A 15,632-nucleotide genomic window follows, 5' to 3' on the forward strand; every position below is an offset into this window, starting at 1 on the left:
CCAATCGTAGCAGATCCCTTCTAGGCAATCAGAGGCAAGAAATTAGGAACCTTCCTAGAATGTCTCACGTTTACAATATGCACACCCAGGAGAGAGCAGAGCGTGTCTCGACTAGTAGAAGCTAACCGTTAGTGTTAGCAACTCTACCGCACAGCAGAACTCCTCTAGGCTTGTGTTGTTTGTGAAGATAAAACATCAACGTTGTAAAGCAAAAACAGCCATTTAGTCAGTTACTTTTAGCCAATCAGAGGCGAGATGTCTGAGTATGGTGCAAGAGTCCAACCCCCCAGCTAACCTTTACTTCCTGAAACAGGAGCGCAACAGCTTTCACAGAAAAACGGCTCACAACGCTTTTATTTATGCTAGAGACCACAGCAGATGAAAACAAAAATGAGTGAATGTGAAGTTTGAATGGGAAACGTGTGTATGAGCACACTTGATTAAGCTCAACTTATTTCTTCTCATTGAAAATGTCACTTTTTGCGCCACAGCTCTGATCGGAACTGACACTTGGTGATATAAAGCGGGACTTGTCCCGATGGGTCACACGCACATCTCAGACGGGACTCACATAAATCAACTTCAGGACCCGGGACAGCTCCCGCACGGTGCGGCATACTAAACGGACACCGAGCCGCGCGGGGAAGCGGGTTAATTAGTGCCACACCGGGGCTGCTGTGCCGGGACAACTCCGAGGCCCGGCTGCGCTCAGATTAATTCTAGTCATTTCCGGGCAGATCTGGTCTTTTTCTCAGCGCCTCAGCAGAATAATGAGTTAGCAAGTGACCCGAAGACACCCCGACAAGCAGCTGGATATGATGCGGCGCCAAAGTCGCATTTCTCATCTCATTGGGTTTCTCATTACTGCGTTTTGCATTCGTGCATGGCTACTGAAAATTAATAGGAAGCATAACTAGGAGCCTGTTGTATTCACGGCCCTGCACGCTACCTGTCACGGACAACGTCCACGGGAAGGCTTCAGAAAGCCTTTCAGACACAAGGCTGAACTCAGAGCGCCTTAATTATTCCTGTGAGGTAGTTAGAGCTAAACTCCTCTTCATGACCGGCTCAGGCCGCCGCTTCCAGGGTGCTGATTTTATTTTTATCAATGCAATCTGAAATGAAGTCACGCGCCCGGGTGGAGCTCTGATGCCAGCTGCTATAATGTGTGCTGTCATGCTCATTATGAAAATGCCAGCATCCATTCGTTCAGCCGGTCGGTGGCTATCTGTGCTGCAGCCTGTGACTCACGGTTCATGCATAGGCATGGCCGAGACGGGATTCAACATTATGCAGAACACCTTCTCTCTCTTCAAACTAATGTGACAGCTCGAACAGATAAGGACTCTAAGTGCTGACATCTCCTCTGGTGGGCTTTTTTTTAATTCGTGGAGTGGACCAACAAAACTGTTAAGGAGGGGGAATTCATTTAGTCTCGCCGCCAAAGTCTTTAGAAATAACTGGCGCCTTAAAGCAGGTGTAAAGCTAATGGAAATGCCATTTCGCTCGCGGGTCAGCGTTTCATTTAAAGTGACGAATAGAGACGGGTGCTCTTCAAACGCTTGTTATTATTCTCTCCACGCCGTCCGCCTCGGTCCACCCTCCTCTGGCAGCGATTACAGAGAGCTACTTGTGTTTTAAACATGTGACAAAGTGAGAGAGGGGCTCAGAGGAGAGCTGTTCAGCTGCCGACAGCTCCTACACGCGGGATCCGGGTTCTGCGCTCCCCCGCACGGCAATGCGGAGTAGGCGGGTCAGCGGCGGAGACGACACCGGGCTGAGGCGACGGGACTCCTAACAGGGACTACATTCCAGCACATCTGTCTGCAGCTGGACTCCGACGGTTCCTGATGGAGAGAGAATAAGAAGAAAAAAAGCACTGAGGCTAATCCGCTAATCGGCATCTCCCGTGCGCTCCTGGAGTCTCTCCTCCTCCCTCTCTCCTCCTCCTCTTGACTCCATCTGCTGCTGGATCATTTCATTTGCTGAAGTCATTATTCGCTGAAAGGTCAAAGCTTTTAGGAACCTTTAATCACTCTGGAATAAGTAGACTCGACGTGTTATTTTCCTTCCCAAGTTTCGTCCGGGCTCCCCTTTGTCCGAGCCGCCTTCCTCTCAAATCGCTTCGACTTGGTTCGGAGTGTGCACAAGTGCGTCCTGGAGTGCCGTTTCCCCTTTTCTCTTCTCCGCGGAGTTGCTACTGAATCCCAGCAAACTGTGAAATGTGCTCTTTGGCCGCTGCGGCAGCTCGGGGCTCCGAGATCCTGCAAGAGGATGAAGAATACTGAGCTAAACTTTACGCGCTGTTCCATACCCTGGTGAGTTCCACAAATCTGACTTTTCCCTTTTTGTTGGAAAGTGCATCAATGCAAAGTACCAGAATCATCTTACCAGCATTCATGAGATCAGTTTTCTGGATGCATCTGTGGGACGCTCTGATCCACAGCTGCATGAAACCCTTCCTCTAGCTGCACCGTCTGACACACGCTGCTGTATCTGCTGATGTTTGAGAAACACATCCACACGCCTCACCTTTTACATCTGAACTAGCGGTCTTCATTTCTTCTGCACATCTATTTATTCCCACCAGCCTTTATCTGCCTTTCCAAGAAACATTTTTAATCTATTTTCCTTTGGGAGTGATGGCATTCCCGCCAGCCGAGGATCAGACCTGCACATCTCTGATATGTGGACAGAGCTGGGTTAAAGGAAGCAAAAACCACTCAGTTTCGTAGCTTAAGGGGGGAATGGAGGGGGGAAAATTCCCCACTGATTTAATAATTATATTTCTCACCCTTTAGCGTCACCCTCAAAGGCAGAACAGGAATCAGGGTAACCTCGTGAGATCACCATGGAGGCTGTGATAATGAGCCAAAAGCCCTCAAAGAAAGCAAATATCAGTTTTTTTCTGCCACAACAGCAGGCTGACTTACAGATGGTTTTTAGATGAAACCCTAAAATAAATGTCATCTTAGAAACTCTCTTGGAATATTGTTGTTGTTGCAGAGCTCGGTGGAAATAAAAGGCACTCGCTGTGATCCTCGCTGCACAGAAGTGTGCTCACAAGGCCACAACAGGGCTTCTGTTCCAAAGTGTCCTCATCCGTCCCAGGGGGCCGGTGAACCCGACTGTGCGGGCCTGAAAGGCACGCTGTCTCGTCTAATGAAAAGACAGATGCCTCTCATTGTGTTTGTCACCTGGACCACAACAAAACGGGTCAAAACCGGCTCTGGATGCACGCAACAGTTAAAACAGTGGTTTTAAACCAAATCTGCTTTTAGCGTGTTTGTGTAAACTCTTTGTGTCTGCAAGACCAGCAGCCCCCCCCCCCCCCCCCTTTTTTTTTCTTTTCTGGGTGACATAATGTACATGAGAGCTGACAAATGGAGCTTGAAAAAAAATACTTTTGCATGACAACTGTGACGAGCGGAGAAGCGTCTTTAGGCTTTTAGACTAATGCCAGCAGCAGGAATTACATGCCTGAGAGGGCTCCTTGTTCTCACAGCTTAGTGTTGGGTGGCTGATACGGCCGGATGCAGCATCATCTGTACGTTTGATGGCAGATGAGAGAAGGGAGGGGAGGTGAGAAACAAAAAGGAGCTCTGCCATCCTCCTCCCACTGCTACTGTAAGCTGATAAATGCAAATAATGTTCAGCAAAAAGGGCTTTCTATTGCTTATGCTAGAATAGATGGGTCAATGCTTTTGGGAGGATGGACCGCTTCCAAATCCTTAATATGATGACTAACTGCTGTTTCTGCATAAAATACCATTTTATTCTGTTTGATTATGACTGATGTTTGATTGGAAGAGGGAGCTGGGAGCTTGAGATACAAATGGAGCCAAAAAAGGAAGGCCGTCTCTGAGAAACATTTTTACTTATTGTGTTTTCATGCAGGCTGAACATGAAAATAGTCTCCTACACCTATCTCCTGCATTAGCTTCTGATAGAAATCGGTTGGTGAAACTCTGGGATTAGAAAATCCTGACAGAGCTACGTCACACTGTCACTAACGTTCATGGACTCGCCCATCTTGACTCACGACAGGGAAAGCTGTTGTTGGTTTAGCGCTCAGGAAACAGCAGTCTCAACCAGTACAAGCTAACTGTTAGCATTAGCTACTCCACCACATGGTAGAACTCCTCCGAGCTTGTGCTATTTGTGGAGATAAACACCAACGTTGCAGAGCAAACGTGGTAGAGTCGCGTTGCTGTTATCTAATCAGAGGAGAGATGTCCAAGTTTTGTCAGAAAATAACCCCTACTTTCACACTGGAAGCATCAGTGGAGTGGAAGAGCAAGAGAACGGTTTACTCTTGCTGCAGCCCAGTACACTCCAGGAGAGTCTTGGCCATGGAATGGCTTCCTCTCTGAACTCGCAAGATCACAAAATCCCTCGAGTTTTAACCATCTGCCATTAAACCACAGCAGCAAATGATCTGTCACCTTTGGTCTTTGGCCTGGTGCTGCACAACCAGTAGGCTTTGGTCACTGGACCTCAGGGACATGCTGGGGGTGTAGGGACTGAGGAGGCCACCAATGTATGATGGTGCTTGTTCATGTAAGGCCCTGTAGACCAGAACCAGGATCTTGAAATGTACCCTGAAGTTGACATTGCTTCACTTCTGGAACGATGCTGGGAGTAAATAACCCGTTTGGTTACTTGTATTGACGTAATCTGCATAGATTAGAGATTTTACACTTAAACTGTATGCGATTTACTGTCCAGCCCTGTGTTAACAGCAGAAATTGTCGCGTCCCAGAAGCGGCCTGGCGCGGCGAGCCGCTTCTGGGTCGCGGCTGGTTTGAACCACGCCCATAGACTTTTATGGATTCCAATATGAAGAAGTGCCATTATGTGGTGCTTATGCTTCTAGTGTGAAGTAGGGGATGGACTCCAAATCCTGTCATCTGAAGCTTCTTTCCCCTCAGGCTGAATTCTCCGCGCTGAAACACTGGACAGTATGGACAGGTTTCAAAACCCAAATTTGGCTTCACTGAAGGACTGGAAATGATCAGTTTAAAGACTGAAGGCAGAGAGGAAAATTATCTCAGCCTGACCCGAACAAATTCTTGTTATCTGAATCTGACGCCCTGGTAGCCTTGAGCTGCAACCAAATAAAACCCCCACGAAGGAATGCAGACAGATGCTGTGAAAACCGACTCCCACCTACCTTCGGATTGGTGGACTTCAGCCTGGCAAGGTCATCAATCTGTAGGACTCAATGTACTCTTTGCTTCTCCCAAGATCTCACTCCCACCTGTGACTGTACAGTAGATGAGCGCCAGATGGCTGCTCTCGCTGGGGGAAACAGGATCTCCCCCCACACACACCCACCCCACCCCTGCCTTCCTATTGGAGTCTCATGTTGTGTTGTCTGAAGTCTGTTGCATATCTGTTGGGGTGTGTGTTTTTTTTTTTGCAGAGCAAAGCTGTCCTCCTGCTGGAGGGCAGCTTTGAAGTGCATTTTTTTCCCTCCACCTGAACCAATCCTCATCTTACCCTCTTATCTCTATTAAGGTAGTGCGACTCAGGGTTGTGAATGACCACAGTCACCAATTTTTGTCATGTGTCTTGCCCATGTATGTCTGATCTCTGAATTGAGTGTACTGAAACTCTAATTTCCCCCTGGGATTAATAAAGTATTGATTGATTGATTGAAACAGGCGCACCGGAATTTCTTTTCCCCAGAGAGTGACTTAGTTGTGTTGCAACACATTCTCACTCCCAGCATGTCAAAAACAAACGCTTGGTCAGCCACCCTCCACGTCAGACCCCTTGACGCCAAAAGTGCCCTTTTTCGGTACTTATGTGCGAAAAGGGGTTTTTCCCTTATTTGACTGCAGATCCCAAAGCAGCGTGACACTGACGCGATGGGATGTCCGCAGCCAGGGCACCAAACAATCTCATTGTACCTCACCCTAACCTCATCCTCTTATTTAACCTTCCCCTCACCCCTATCCCAACCTTAAGCATCTTGCTAGCGAACATGTTAGTGATGTGTCGGTCGCTCTAAACGCCGGCTCTATGAAGTGAACGGCGGGAGCCGCCTCGTCATTGGTCGAGTTTGGACCGAGCCAACGCGAGGGGGAGGTTTCAACTACCACCGTGGAGGTTAGAAGTAGAGGGTATGTGTAACCTCCCCCTCGCCAGATGGTATGTTCTAACGTTCCCCGTGGGCGGAAAATACGAAAATTCACAGTCAGACTCTGACTGTCAGAGTCAGAATGCATGGGAAACAAACACTTGATCACAGTGAGAGTAACGTTTTAGGCAGCAAGAGGGTTAAGGTTAGGATGAGGGAGAGGGGAAGGTTATAAATAGTGAAACGTTAAGGTTTAGGTGCGGTTAAATGAGCTGGTTTGATGCAGCATCAGCGGATATCTAATCACGTCAGTTTTACGCTGCATTGGGATCTGCAGTTACAAAAGGGAAAAACCCCTTTTCGCACATAAGTAACGAAAAAGGGCACTTTTGGCATCTGGGGTCTGACGTGTAGGGTGGCTGACCAAGCGTTTGTTTCTGACGCTTAGGGTGTGAGAATGTGTTGGACTTAGAAGGCATTCATTCCTACTAGAGACCACTGGGGTCACTGGGGCGGTGGCGGTACAGGAGTTAAGCGCTCAACCTATAATCTGAAGGTTGCAGGTTAGAGCCCTGCTCAGTTTGTTGCAGTCCTTGTGTCCTTGATCCCCCTTGTCTGCTGGTGGTGGTCGGAGGGACTGGTAGCGCCAGCGTTCGGCAGCCTCGCCTCAGTCAGTGCGCCCCAGGGCAGCTGTAGCTACATCGTAGCTCATCCCCACCAGTGTGTGTGTGTGTGTGTGTGAATGACTGATTGTGTTGTGAAGTGACTTGGGGGCTCCAGGACTCTAGAAGGCGATATATCAAGTACAGACCATTTAAAAATAAGAGTAAATTTCCTTTTTAGGAAGTGTCTGTTAGTGTTCAGTGTTGTTCTCAGGTCCAGATTCCTGATGATCGTCTCAGTGTCCTCAGCTTATTATATTATGATAATGAACAAACCACTGAGCGTTATGTAAGCATAGAGATGAGGGTGAAAGAAAAAAGGTGAACAGAAAGACGAGAAAAGTAGAAAATTCTACATTTTTAGGGATTTGAGTCTGACTTGGTCAGCAGAATCTCACAAAAGCAATCTACAGATTTGCAGTCGTTCTTAACCAGACCAGAGCAGAACGCTGAGACAGACGCCAGGAAGCAGCAACAACCTGCAGACGCGTTCCTCAGACTGGATTTGTCTGACCGTAATCGCATTTGCAGGTTTGCTGTTGTAAAAAAGGTCAAATAAAATAAAGCAACAAACAAAAATGAAAAGAGAGAAAAGGAATGTGTCTGTGTAATTTAGGATCAACCTTTGTCCCCGTTCCCGCACAAGGCCACCACTAGAAGAAATCTATTTGGGCTGCACTGTGATTTATGGAAGTGTCACTTTCTGTATGTTCTGCGCCTCGTGGTGATGTGTAGCCACATAAAACCACACAAGTGAAAAGTTTAATGTCGGAGCAGCAAGATTTAAGGGGGCTTCTCTCCCGTTTGCTTCCAGTTTCAGCTTTATCGTAATAATAAAAACATTGTTTACATTCAAACGGGCTGGGAACAAACTCACACGCTCCTCGTCTCTCTCAGGTTCATGAAATAGTGAATCAAGAGTCTGGAGTTCAGTTTGAAGGGTTCTGAGGATGTGAGAGGAGGATCTTCTTTTGGCGAAGCATAAAAACTGATCAGGTGACTAGTCTTTAGTCTTTGCTGTTTTCTGATTTGAAAGTTGTCTTTTTTTATTTTTCTCTCTCATCGATTTCCCCCCTCAACCTTCCACCCAGCTCACGTGGATAGATGTGCTTTGTTGAGCTCACATTTCTACGTCGGCCCGGGAGTCGTTTGCCATCAAGCTTCTCCATCTTTAAAAGATCCTTTGATATTTTATAAATAGTATAACATCAGATTAGATCTTTTAAAAGCTGCTTAGTGGCTCGTTTTCTCCTTAAATCTAACAAAAAAAGCACATCATCGCACTCTTGACTTGTAGGAAAGAGGTAACGCTTAATTTTACAGTAATTACTAAGTACTTACATGGTAATTACATAGTAAGTTAACAGGTTTTATTGTGTAATTAAAGTGTATAATTGTAAAAAATTGCAGTTATTGAGTAATGCAGTATTTACTGGGAATCTTTAGTAAAATAAAATCTAAAATTGAACATAAGTTAAATGGTAATAACTGTTTAAGAACTCAGAAACATGCTTACTATGTAATTACCATGTAAGTACGTAGTAATTAAGAGACTGTAAAAGGAAGTGTTACCAAAAATGACTAATTTAGCTGCTGCTGTTAGTTTTCTAGCTATGCAGAACTTCACCAGGTAACTTTCCACCTGCTTTCCCTCATCTGGATATCCCAGCTGCTGTCAGTCAAGAACAAAACCTCCTGTTTGCTTTGCCTGCTTCCTTTTAGCAGTTCAGTATTACAAATTCTTAATATTATTATATTTCCAGGGAGATATTTGCTTTGTAGGGAAGTAATTGTTTTCTTATCAGAGAACAAAGCCTCATTACTGCCGTGCGTGTAGTAATTCCAGCCTGTCTGCTCCGCGTTGTGGCAGCCAGCTCGGCTGCTTGCTCCGGTTTGTGTGACTCGCCGTCTGGGACGTTCTGTTAGGCGTGGCCTTCTTGGTGCTCCTTTGTGGCTCAAACTACACATTTTGGCCAAAATGACCTCTCCCAGTGACAGGGGATAAGTCTGGAGTGATGACAAGTCTGGCTCAGGAGATGGAGAGCGCTGTGCGCTGTTCAAGGTCACATCCGAGTTAGGATTCAGACACTTTGTGTTGGCTGGGAAAACAGTGCTCAAGCGTGACTTACAGTGTTGGGCCATTAACTCACGGTAGAGACTAAATGTATCCATAATTACATAAATTACAGAGCTCCTTTGTTTAGTGAATTATTTGATGCATTCTAATGGGATCACGGTTGAGTCTTTTGGGCTTCTAGAGTACTACACAAAAAAAAAGGATGTTCATTTTTGCGCATTTAGCTTCAAATGATAATGTTAAAATGAGATGTTTTATTGTAACTGAAATATGCAAAGTTACATGTAAATATTAAAATCTAAACATAACTAACAGGCACACTCAGATTGCTGCAAATGGGTAGTCTACCAAAATAAAAGCATGGTTAAGAGATCACTTCTTTAACACCTCAGAGTCTTATTTGCTAATCAGATTGTTTGAATCAGAAATTACAACAGATATCACACTACTAGTGTGTGAATGAGCGTTGTGAAGCACCTTGGGGGGTTATAGGTGCTACATGAAAACAGGCCATTTAATATACTGAAATATTCTTCCACATTTCACGGGCCAGTTTTAGTCTTATGAGGATCTAAAGTATGGATGTTATTTGGTAACGTTAAACGTGGAAATGCTTGTAAACTTTAGTCTATGTAGATTTTGCCTTTATACTGAAGGAACAAACTCTTTTGGAAGTCATTTTTTTATATTAAAACTAAGGATGGGAATTTAACAGATTAATGATGATGAACTTATTAGGAAAAAATGGCTTACACTAATACACATACACTAATATCCCAAAAAATCCCAACTACTTTATAGTTATAGATATTCATGCATCAGTCTTTCAGTCATTCACCCCGTCAGGAGTAAGTGTGTATAACTACTCAGTTAAAACTGTACTGCCATTATTGTACTGGTACACAATAACATCAATGCAATATATGTGTTCAATAGCTGTGCAATACAAGATTTACATAGTATGTTTGTGTCCCGTACAATATGCTGCACAGTTCTGGAACCCACGTTTGTTATTTTTTTATTCTGTGTTACAGTTTACACTGTGGGATCAATATTCTATTCTATTCTATTCTATTCTATTCTATTCTATTCTATATAGACTCATTAAAATGTGGGTATGTAATCTGTTTCTCACTAACATTATTTTGAATAATGCAAGGCAAGGTAGCTTTATTTTTTAAGCACATTCCAAACACAAAGGCAATTCAAAGTGCTTTACAGAAGCAAGACCAACAAACACAAGAAAAAAAAATAACTAAGAAATGTAGATATTAATTTCAGATTTAACAAACAGATCAAAGGCATGGTCCAAAGGTTGGCAGTTACAGTACAAACAGTGCAGCATAACAAACATTCATTCAAAGGCTGATGAACGCATGAATGTTTTTATTTTGATTTAAATGTCACTAGAGTTGGGACACATTTGAGGTCGGAGGAAGCTGATTCCATCTGTGTGCAGAATTAAAAAAAACGTCTTGAACAATTAAAATGTGTTAATCTAGATTAAATTATTGCAATGCCTCTGACTAATTAGGTTAATTTGCTTATTGGAGTCCCATCGTAAAACCAGTTTAAAGACCAAGTTAACTGAGAAACTTTTACTTGTTATTTTTGAAATTGGATCAGTCACTCTACGTTTAAAGCTCAAGTAACCTCAATTAAACAGTTTTTTGTTGATAAATCGTATAGCTGAGTGTCTAATGGTGTAATAACAGTAATGTGTAGTCATTATTTTGGCAGTTTAGTGCAACTTACATATAATTTATTATTTCGGCCCAAAACCAAATCAAATCCAAGTCTTCTGCTCCACCTTGATTTAGAATCAGCCACAGCTGATGACAATAGAGCTGTAGGGTACAGTGCTACATGGCAGCACAGCACTGGACCTCCAGCTGGCTCAGCCACTCGCCCACTGATATGAAACATTACGGCTCGATGGCGAGCTACAATGTAGCCACAGCTGCCCTGGGGCACACTGACAGAAGTGAGACTACCGACCACTGGCGCCACCGGTCCCTCTAACCACCACCAGCCATAATCATAATGAAGGCAATAGTTCTAGAAAATATGTATAGCACCACGTTAAAATAAAATACAGAATTGGTTCTTTAGAGGGTGATTAAACAAGTCAAAACTCTAAATTTGGGTTTGTTGCCTCTTTGGACTCACCATGCTGGGTTCACAAACAGCTGGTCTTCATCCATTCCTTGAGTGATTAATAAAAAAGAAATAATCAAATCAAATTTGGCAAAGCTCCATCACTAATTGGATCCACAACAACTCCAGAAGTTCAAGAAAGAATGTAATAGTCCACAGGGCAATCTCCCTCCAACTGTTTGCACAGAAATCTCTCCCTCCCACTCCTACTCTGCAGAGAGTACACACTTTGGTTTGACCCTCCACGCATCGGAAGCTTTGTAGTGCTGTTCTGTCTTATTGCTTTGAGCTTCCATGAGTAATGATTATAAATGCATGTTTGCATCGCTGTAATCGTGTGTTTGTCAGCCTGCGTGTGAGCGCTTTTCATTGTGACATTCTTTTGTCTTTGATGTCTTCCTCCCAGGACACCACAGGAGCTCATCTTTTGTTCCTCTCTCTGCTTTTTTTTTTTTTTTTTTGGTAAGACAGCCATATGAGTGCAACTGGCAGTCATATTATAATTTCACAAAGGCTGCACGTTACCCCCGGTGCTGGTATGAGCGGTATTGTTGACAGTTGTAGGCGGGAAGATAACTGGGTTAATTAAGGCCAAAAACCTCATTAGTCAGCACGGAGGGGAAGATGTAGAGTTTATCAGTTCCTGTTCCCTTACTTTGAGGATGGTTTGAGGGGTGGCTTGCAGACAAGATGCTAAGTGAATCCTCCTGGAAGAAAAAATTCAAATTTATCCATCCATCCATTTTCATCCGCTTATCCAGAGTCGGGTCGCGGTGGCAGTAGTCTAAGGCGAGAGGCCCAGACTTCCCTCTCCCCAGCCACTTGGGCCAGCTCCTCCGAGGGAATCCCAAAGCGTTCCCTGGCCAGGTGAGAGACATAGTCCCTCCACCGTGTCCTGGGTCTACCTTTAGGTCTCCTCCCGGTTGGACGTGCCCAGAAAACCTCACCAGGGAGACGTCCAGGAGGCATTCTGACCAGATGCCCGAGCCCCCTCAACTGGCTCCTCTTAATGTGGAGGAGCAGCGGGTCTACTCCGAGCCCCTCCCGGATGACCGAGCTTCTCACCCTATCTCTAAAGGAGAGCCCAGCCACTCTTCGGAGAAAACTCATTTCTGCCGCTTGTATCCGCGATCTCGTTCTTTCGGTGACTACCCAAAGCTCATGACCATAGGTGAGGGAAGGAGCGTAGATCGACTGGTAAATCGAGAGATTCGCCTTCTGGCTCAGCTCTCTCTTCACCACGACAGACCGGTACAACGCCCGCATCACTGCAGATGCAGCACCAATCCGCCTATCTCACTCTCCAGCCTTCCCTCACTCGTGAACAAGACCCAGAGATACTTAAACTCCTCCACTTGGGGCAGGACCTCATCCCTGACCCGGAGAAGGCATTCTACCCTTTTCCGAATCAAGACCATGGTCTCAGATTTAGAGGAGCTGATTCTCATCCCAGCTGCTTCGCACTCGGGTGCGAACCGCTCCAGCGAAAGCTGAAGATCACGTTCTGATGAAGCCAAAATTCAAATTAAATATTTTAATCAAAGCCCCTCCCATAAAGCAGCCACTTCTGCCGTCTCATTTCCCACCATTGTTTTTCTTTTTCCAAGAGTAGGAGATCACAGAAAGTGGCCCGTTTCAATTTGCACATCACCATGCCAACAAAGAAGATCTGCTGTGGTGAGTGCTCCAGTCATATGGACACACACACACACACACACACACACACACACACACACACACACACACACACACACACACACACACACACACACACACACACACACACACACACACACACAGAGCTCAGGTAGGTGACCATCATGGCGCTGGCACTCTCCAATGAGTGAGCAGATGTTTAGAAGCCGAATCCTCTCTTTTTGTTCTGGTCTCCAAAGAAAACGGCTGTTGAATTCTCAGGACAGATTAGGCGTGGGAGTTCCCACATCTCATCAAGCTTACTGTACCCTCCAGAAGACAGCATGAGAGTCAAGATCCAACACTGCAGTCAGTAGCCAGGCCTGCATCTTTGGAGGAAACGTGATTCTGGCTGTCACACACAGCTAGTGGATGTGCCTCAGAAAGACACTCTTTTAGAGAAATATATTCATTACAAACATCACTGGTGGACAGAAAAGCTCAATCAGAAAGGTTTTTAGGACGTTCATGTAAACCAACTGAGGTATTAAGTCACAGGCAATTATCTTGATTGAACTCAACGAGTTCATGAATCAGTTCAAAACAAGCGCTTCATGAAAGTGCTATTTTTAAGCATGAAACATGCTGATTGTTTTTCCTCCTGACCGCCTGCTTAAAGCCCGGGTAGAGGATCTGGTAAAAAGCCGTTGTTGTATGTTGTAATAACCACAATTCAAAGGACCAATCCTTTTTAGGCTACTGTCACACAGCAGTGGCCCCATGCTTGTGAACGACTATAAAAGCCTTCATCATTCACCTGTCACACGCTCACTCGTCTAGTTATATCCATTCGTGTCTCGAGCTTCTTTTCCACCAGCATCGCTTCCAAGCAGCTGTTGTTTTTTCCAAGATCCACGGGAGAACGTGGTTCTTACCCTGTCCATTAATCCCTCTGTAACTCCTCAGGATGCCGTTCTCATCGGCGTACGCTCGGGAGTTACTAGAGCAAAGCGCCTCTGTCTACCAGCCTGTCACTAGCACTTCTGCATCTGGGTTTTCAGGGGTCTTACCTCTCTGCCCAGCCCTATTCAGAGCTCCTCTCCCCAAACCATGCCTCCATATTACAGCAGAATGCCAGACACAACAGATACTGTCAAACAACCATAAAAAAATAACACTATGATACATTTTCTAACTGAATTAAGTCAGAAAAGGTGCCAACAGCATAGTATAACGCACCTAGTATATGCACCTACTGCCACGGTGCCTCCAAGCTTCTGACCAGTGATGGCGGTAACGGCGTTCAAGTATAACATCGTTACTAACAGTTACTAACACTACATTTTTTTAGGTAACCGCATCCACTCATCCATCCATTTTCTGAACCCGCTTGTCCACGCAGGGTAACGGGCAATCTAGCGGGGTACACCCTGGATAGAGAGCCAGGGTAACTGCATCATCTAGTGAATTACTTTTCCCATCGTTGCAACGCTGTTACCGCTACTGGCCACGGGAACTGGCGCATTAGTACAGTGTGGTTGTGGGGGTGGTTGGGAGGGTAAGTGTACCTCCAGTCGCTGTGAAAGCAGGGAGGGGGGGTGGCATGCGCCTGGGGCAGTTATTAGATTAACGAGATGGATCATATAAATATTGATGACAAATCCGTAAAAGTGAAGGAATGAAAAACAAACTGCACTTTAGAAAGGTTAGTGAAGGAGCAAAAGCCAGACAGGCAGGGAGAGAACCACTGTGGCAAGCCATTTTAACATTTAATCAACAATTGAAACTATGTATCATCACTTTAAAGAGTCACCCCCAAATCCACTTCTTTTTTGCTGATAAACTATATAAATGAGTGTCTAACCATGCTGTAGACACATGCAGACAATAATTTGGCACTTTAGTGCATCTTAGTTAAAATTTAAATATTCTGCCTAAACTGTCATTGTTGCACAGTTGTCAGGTAAAAACTCTGCATTGCATTTAAATTTAATCTGCCATTGCTATAGGCTAAGAAGTACCCTATGATGTCAGCTGGTATATTATGAGGTCACAGTGTCATGTGTGTGTGTGTGTGTGTATATTTGTTAGCGGCTCCGCCCTTTCAGTCTGCTAGGCAACAGCATTTTTTGCATTTTTCAAACAGGAAATGGGGGTGGAGGAAGACTCTGGCAGGGGGTGACTCGCTCTTTAAGGATATCCATAACAACAACTGAACTGAGTTTCCCAGCATGTTCTCTGCATGCTATAACTCTAGGCAAAGAGGTGTAGCTATTTTAATACACAAAAACATCAATTTCACAGTATTGGACACAATTTCAGATCCAGAGGGTAGATTTATAATGTTAAAAATATCTATACAAAACCTAAGCTTATTTATCATCAGCATATACTGTCCAAATATTGATGACCCTCCATTCTTTCATAATTTTTTCTCTGTACTCTCCGAACACTTGGACTGTCCACTTATACTTGGAGGTGATTTTAATTTTTGGATGGACACTTTAACAGACAGGCTCAGTACAGTTGGGACTCAGCGCAATTGGCAATCCACTAACATAGTTAAACAGTACATGAGTGATTATGGGCTTTGTGATGCATGGCGATCTCTTCATCCTAACCGTAGAGAGTATACTTTTTTCTCACACGTCCATCACTCTCACTCACATTTGGATTATTTTCTAGTCAGCAGCTCATTGTTGGCTGACATTTCAGACACCGAGATACACCCCATAGCTGTCAGCGACCATGCTCCGGTTTCTTTAACTCTGGTAAACAAGAAGACAATCCCACCAAGCAAAAACTAGAGGTTTAATACATCACTGCTTAAAGACGAAGGTTTTATTGATTTTTTTTAAAAAGGAGTGGGCTTTATATTTAGAACATAATGACCTGCCTGGAACATCAGCATCTTTTCTCTGGGAGGCAGGAAAGGCAGTGATGAGAGGTAAAATAATCTTTTTCTCATCACATAAGAAAAAAAAAAACAGAAAACAAACGTATTCAGGAGTTAGAA

At 44.6% G+C, this 15,632-nt stretch overlaps 1 protein-coding gene across 1 annotated transcript in view; it reads left to right on the plus strand.

The window, feature by feature from the left end:
- Positions 1-2,181: 2,181 nt before the first annotated feature.
- Positions 2,182-15,632, plus strand: part of brinp3a.2 (bone morphogenetic protein/retinoic acid inducible neural-specific 3a, tandem duplicate 2) — a 109,395-nt gene continuing 95,944 nt past the window's right edge. The window contains exon 1 of the mRNA XM_015971156.3: positions 2,182-2,318. The gene's annotated coding sequence lies outside the window, so the exon portion shown is untranslated. The remainder of the gene's footprint in view (positions 2,319-15,632) is intronic.

The sequence above is a fragment of the Nothobranchius furzeri genome, chromosome 8, assembly GCF_043380555.1.
Source record: "Nothobranchius furzeri strain GRZ-AD chromosome 8, NfurGRZ-RIMD1, whole genome shotgun sequence".
NCBI classification, from domain to species: domain Eukaryota; kingdom Metazoa; phylum Chordata; class Actinopteri; order Cyprinodontiformes; family Nothobranchiidae; genus Nothobranchius; species Nothobranchius furzeri.